The following is a 6,427-nucleotide window of genomic DNA, read 5'->3' as shown; positions in this document are numbered from 1 at the left end:
AGATTGCACTCAGAATTTTAAATGCAAGTGCGGCGAGGTAATCGGCGTGATGAACGGTATTATAATCCCAAGCGCATTTTTCCGAACAGACAACGCGTTTATTATGCAAGATGCAATTCTGAAGAACATAAGTATAAACCTTAGTGTAATTAAATAGTAAACAATGCAAAAAAGCTAATTTTGATTAATTTGGAAACGTATGGCTACAAGGATTTGTCCTGATATCGTTTGTGTCAATATAGTTTAATTAAATGCTTTTATCTGACCAATCTCGCTCTCCACTTATAAGTTCTATAAAACATAATCAAATTCCAAAATTGTTATCAATATTTTTTGTCTTGCCACTCAAAGGATTTTTATACAATAGCTATAGACTGTCATGAATTAAATAATTGTGCGTAGACATTTGTGTAACTGAATCGAATTACATTTATTCTCCGCTGATTACCCTGCCCGGTCGTGCACGCTTGAAATTAAGGCAATAAAAATGTGTCGCCCCGCTTAATGAGTAGGTACTGAGATAGCGGGAGAAAAATAGATTTGTTTTAATAATTTCCAGCAACTTGAGATCAAAGAGTTTTGTAAAAAGTGATGAATTGTATCATTATTTGTCATAGGCGATATGAAAAGCAAAATGTTTCACATGGCAGCAAAATTATGGCACTTGAATTTGTCACTTCACTCAGTTTCAAAAACACTTATTTTGCTCCATATTTATTTGTCTGTAGTATTTCTCTATTTTAGTACTGACTGTTTAATGGGTACATTCGAAAAGCAACTACAGCTCCATTATTTTCATACCTCACACTATAGAAGATAATAACTGAGTGATAAAATCCAGAATCAATACCCGAAAAACAGTAAATTGGCATGAATGAGTTCAAAATGGACAATTAAGAGGTGGGACTGCATAAATCTTGCACGAATAGCTTGGCCACCTTACCCAAGCTGTGTAATGGGCCATCGTATAATTCATTCCGTACATACAGCATAACGAATGTACGTTTTAAGTCTAGATTCAGTGCCTCTAAATTTAAGAGATCCAAAAAGTTTGGAGTAAGTAAGCCAGCTGGTATTCTCAACCAGCTTTTGCAGCTTTCAAAACCATTGCCAGCATCTATATTAAATAAAATAAAAAACCCGAACCCGAATATAAACCTCCTTTTTGTTTATTTGCGGTAAATAAGTCCGATAAAAAATGTCATGAAACGAACCCGTTTTAACCACAAGCTAACTTTAATATCCGTTATTTACGATTCAAAAAATCTGAATATGTAAAGGAGCGAAGAATAGAAAAACCCTAAAGAGTTATTGAATTGGATGGCCCTGTCAATAGAGTAAAGCAGGGTAAGGTGGGAAAATAAATTACCTCTCGACGTAAAGTCCGTCAACCTTCATACCAGTGTGCGTAGCCAAATGCACAAACACTCACGAAATGCTGACGATAAAATCTCTTTCGTAGCTATCTATCTCTATCGCTCTTGCGTATTGGCGCGACAGAGCTAGACTACATTTCTGCGGCGTTTCGGTGGCGTTTCGCGTCGCAGAAATGCCATTCGGCTACTACGGGGCCTGGGATCGTTTAGTGGTACCTAAGTACCGGTTTTAAATAGGGTAGGCCACAGTATTATATCGCTATAAATCTGTTTTTTTTTTAAATGGTTTTTAGTAAAAGCAAACGCGTGACGTTTTAGTTTTCAATATTTGACCAACTGTTCGATATAGTGAACGCATAGAAACCTAAATATTTTTACACGAAGCGAAGAAGCATGATTTTTTTTACTTCTCTTTATGAGCAGTTTGATAAAATTATGCTTTTTTTGTATTCAATACAACCTATTCTGTTTGTTAGTTTAATCTCTGTTACTTAACGTATCAAATCCCTAAAAATATATTTATTTTGTGACCAATATGAAGATGTGCGAAATAAATATTTAGGTCTCCTAATAATTCATAATTGAGGCAAGAGTCCCTATGAGCAGATTATATTGATAGATATATATAACTACTAGGGGCCAGTTGCATCAACCACATTTGGCAGACACATCACATCATCGTCACGCAGCAGACGTCTATGGAACTTCCCAATAAAATTTAACGGAGACAGACGGTTTGGTGCAACCGGCCCTTAGTCCCCGTGTGAGCATCAAAGAGTGATCATTAACTGATTTAAAATAAAGTAGGATATAATATTTTTCACATGACGCTCTAAAACTTCTTCATATAATTTTCTGTGACTAGAATCAAACGCAAATGCAATGTGTACTAGAATCATAGGCAAGATACTTTATGTTGACATATCAACTCCATAAACTATTAAGGTAAAAGTACCAGTGCTTGACATTGACGCAGAAAATGCCACTTTCAAGCAATTGTTGTCAATTTAGCGTGTCAAAGTTGTCAAACACTGGTATCTTTACTTTATATATTTGTATTTTATTTACTGTAGATACGAGCATCTCTCCACTATAATACCTCGACACATTTTCAAGCAAAAATCCCGTGAGCCGCAAACGAATCCAGCTTTTCCGCTATTGCCTTCGAAACAACCAATCACTGATTCCATTCTAAAAAGACCCCTATCTCGGGGGTACTAAAGCTAAAACTTACAAAACTTGCACTTTTTCGCAGTACGTGCACATTCATAAATTTTAGCCTCTGACCGCGGAAACATCGCAGGGTGTACGGTCGCCATCTGAAATATCGAAACGGCCAGAGCGCTCAGAAATATCGGAACGCGCTTTAACGCTTTGATAATAGAAGTGTGTCCCTATATTTTTGAGCACTTTGACCGCTCCTATAATTATATCAGGTGGTATGTGTACATAACAGCGCGTGCAAATTGCTTCCTGACACTTTGGACATAAAACTTGGTCTAGTGACTTATTGACCGCAACATCTACAGTGATGTGAGCTTGGCTTTCTTGAAACTAGAATCTTTGCCCACACTTTGACTTCAAGTCATGTTTGTTACCCACTGGGCAGACTAAAGTTAAACCAAGCTGTGTTAGGTAAACGGCATAATTTCTCAGAAGTTTGACATTTAGAATAACATTCGCTATCAACTTAAACCTATGACTTTAACTTCATGAAATTGGTATAAACAACATCAGTAGGGAGATGCATTAGTGAATTTTGTTTTTTTTTAACTATTCATTAGGGAATGTCAGTGTTAATCTCTTTACGATAAATGTAACTCGGAAAATGACATACATTTTTACGGAGAAATTGAACGTAGCGTTTGGACAGAAACGGTAAGTTGCTAGAAATAAGAATAATTACATTTTCCTTGACGTTTTTTTTTTAACGGATAATGAAGCAGCATGAATTCAGAACTCGCGGTATCCACAAAGAGTAGCCGCGCTGTTAAGACGATACAGCAGGGGCCAATTCTCCATACAAACGCTCTAGACTATTTCCTCCCTGGTCTTTGAAGATAGAGCAACTGATTTTTTCAACACAGATTATTATTTTTCCCCTCACTAGCTCGGAAACACGTGTTTTGTCCTTTAATACCAGCGGGTAAAAACGCATTTTATCCACTAGTGGGTAAAGTAATTTGACCTTGAATAAAGTCAAATTAACTGCTTTAAAATTGATAAAAGTAGGGGAATCTAGTAATAAAGATGATTTACCACCTGTAGAACTACTGGAAGCAGTGATATACGCATTTTTTGCGTTGTAGTTTCCTCGCTATTGTGAGGGGAAAAGATTTGTGTTACACTCGGGTGCAAGTGTATTTTACTTCTCGGGTGTTAAAAAACTCGCAAGTTCAAGATTCTATTCTCGAACCACTCGCTTCGCTCGTGGTTCAACTATAGAATCCTTTCACTTGCTCGTTTTTCAATTCCACACTCGGCGTTAAAATACAACATTGCCCCCTTGTATAACAAATAACTATTTCTTATCTGTGTCGGACCGTTTAAATTATCGTAATATCCAAAAACGGCTATATGGATTATGTCGCATGAAAAGGTGTGGTATTCAAAATTAGTAGCAATTAGCCAAACAAACTAAACGATCCGACACAGATTTCATTGTTATTCAGATTCTCAAATATCGTCACGATTGATTAAGTTTTGAAGGAGGAAACAGTCGATTTAAAAGATTTTTTCGCAATTCTTTTAACTGAATTGTTCTGAATAGATATTTTTTTCGATAAATCTAGTTAATAACACCAGTATATTTAACTAAAATTCCCAAATTGAAAGAGGGGCTTTCCACTTTAGCATTTTCGGTCCTATAGCATCTTAATAGGAAGACATACTAACTTCTTACTAGAGTAGAATAAAAAGCGCATTTCCAATGCTTGTCTTAAAATATTAACTAGAGTGAGTGTTCTAGTTCCTTTTGGACTCATTCCAAAAGGACGCATTTTCTTGCTTGATATTTAATGCACAAAGGAAAACTTCGTGTTTGATTTTTTATGGAAATATTCTTTATAATCCATACTAATATTGCAAAAAATTCGAAAGTGTGTTTGTTTGTCTATTGCATCTTCAAGCTTAATCCGCTTAATAGATTAAATACACAATATACATACATACATACAATCATGCCTGTATCCCATAAAGGGGTAGGCAGAACACATGAAACCACTAAAGCTTCAGTGCCACTCTTGGCAAATAAGGGGTTGAAAGAAAACGAAACTGTGACATTGCAGTGACAGGTTGCCAGCCTCTCGCCTACGCCACAATTTAACACATATCCCATAGTCGCCTTCTATAACACCCACGGGAAGAAAGGGGGTGGTGAAATTCTTAACCCGTCACCCACACAGGCAAACACAATATATATATAATTAAATATACGATTGTGGGCATTTTCGCGAAAAAAGATTTTCGTTCATTTGATGTTTTTCCTACTCAGTGCCACAAGCTCTTTTGATCTTATTGCCACTGTCAAAATCATTTGAATGACGTCATCACTGTCATTATTTGGGGATACCAGTCAATATTCAAAGTTACTACCAAATCTACTAATACCCAATTAAAGGTTTTTTTTAATTGCGCAAATCTTTGGTTTTATGGATTCATAATAATGACTTACCAATTCGTTACAAGGTATTAATATCCTTGCCTCGATATAATACAAAAATAATTTGAGAAGTTTATAAACTTAGTTATCATACAGGTAAAAATACTACTACTATAGTAATCTCTAACACTGGTCACACGTGCGAGAGGGACACCAGCCCCAACTTTGACCCTCTCGGTGATAAAGTTCAATTTAGTATGGCAAAAAAAGTGTGAGCTCAGTCCCTATTGAAAGTCCATGGCTTCATTTAATACTGAAAGTGTTGCCAACATTAAATTGGTCAGCTACTTTAAAAATAAATTGAATGTTTTTCAGCACACTATTTTAGACATTAGCTAGCTTAAGAGTTTTGAATGATTCACGGTTATTTTCATTAGACTTATATTGACCGAGTTTTCTATGATCATAATGCATGCAACTGCGTCAAAATATCGGGAGCTCGACAAAAATCAAAAAGGTAATCACGGTCTATATCCCGGACAATATAAGTCTAATTAGGTAGCGTTTAAGTTTAGTCTTAGTTTCTTAGGGTCCCCCCACATCTAGCGTCTCGCGAGCGTCGCGTCGGGCCAACTGTATGGAAAAAGACGCCGCGTCGACGCGACGTCGACGCGGCGTCAGGCTTTGCCCATACAGTTGGCCCGACGCGACGCTCGCGAGACTCTAGATGTGGGGGGACCCTTATAATTATGTAAATTTGTTCATGTAAATAAAGATGTCCCATCAATGTTTAGCACCTAATTAAGTATTCAAAATTGAAATTCAGAAGCCTTTATATTATTTTCAAAACGTTATTAAAGACATGTTTGTTACTTTAATGCTCAATTGCTCATGTTACACCAAGTTGAGTATAATGAGCAAAAAACTAACCACCATTTATTTCGTGGTTTGAAACATTGTAAGGCAAGGCAAGTAGCCTGCTTTACCTAGGAAGTATAATATTTTGGCTGTATGCATTATGCTAATACATTGTTTATAACTTCATTTACAGCAACCTAGGCAACATGTGCACGAAGATGAGATGCTTTCACTCCAATGTTACTAGGTACAGTAAGCTGCCTAGTTAACTGACCCCATCTGCACCAATGTCTAGCAAAGGGGGTATTTAACTATGCAGCTTACTGTACGTTGGGTTAATCGCTCATAGCATATTAGAATACCTACCTCTCTACCACATACCTATGGGCATTTTCAGAATTTGGGCCCAAAGTTAGCGTAAGTCGTTAACAAAAACTAACTCGCTGTCAGTTTTGTGACGATAATTAAGCATAAAATTTCAAAAAAATACTGTTTTTGTGTTAATTACATAATACCCGATAATCTACATTCAGAACGTGAAAAAAGTTAATTTTTAGACAGATTTTATGCTTAATTGTCGTCACAAAACTAA

Source organism: Leguminivora glycinivorella, chromosome 9, assembly GCF_023078275.1.
Source record: "Leguminivora glycinivorella isolate SPB_JAAS2020 chromosome 9, LegGlyc_1.1, whole genome shotgun sequence".
In the NCBI taxonomy this organism is placed as follows: Eukaryota; Metazoa; Arthropoda; class Insecta; order Lepidoptera; family Tortricidae; genus Leguminivora; species Leguminivora glycinivorella.
This window is presented reverse-complemented; position numbering follows the sequence as displayed.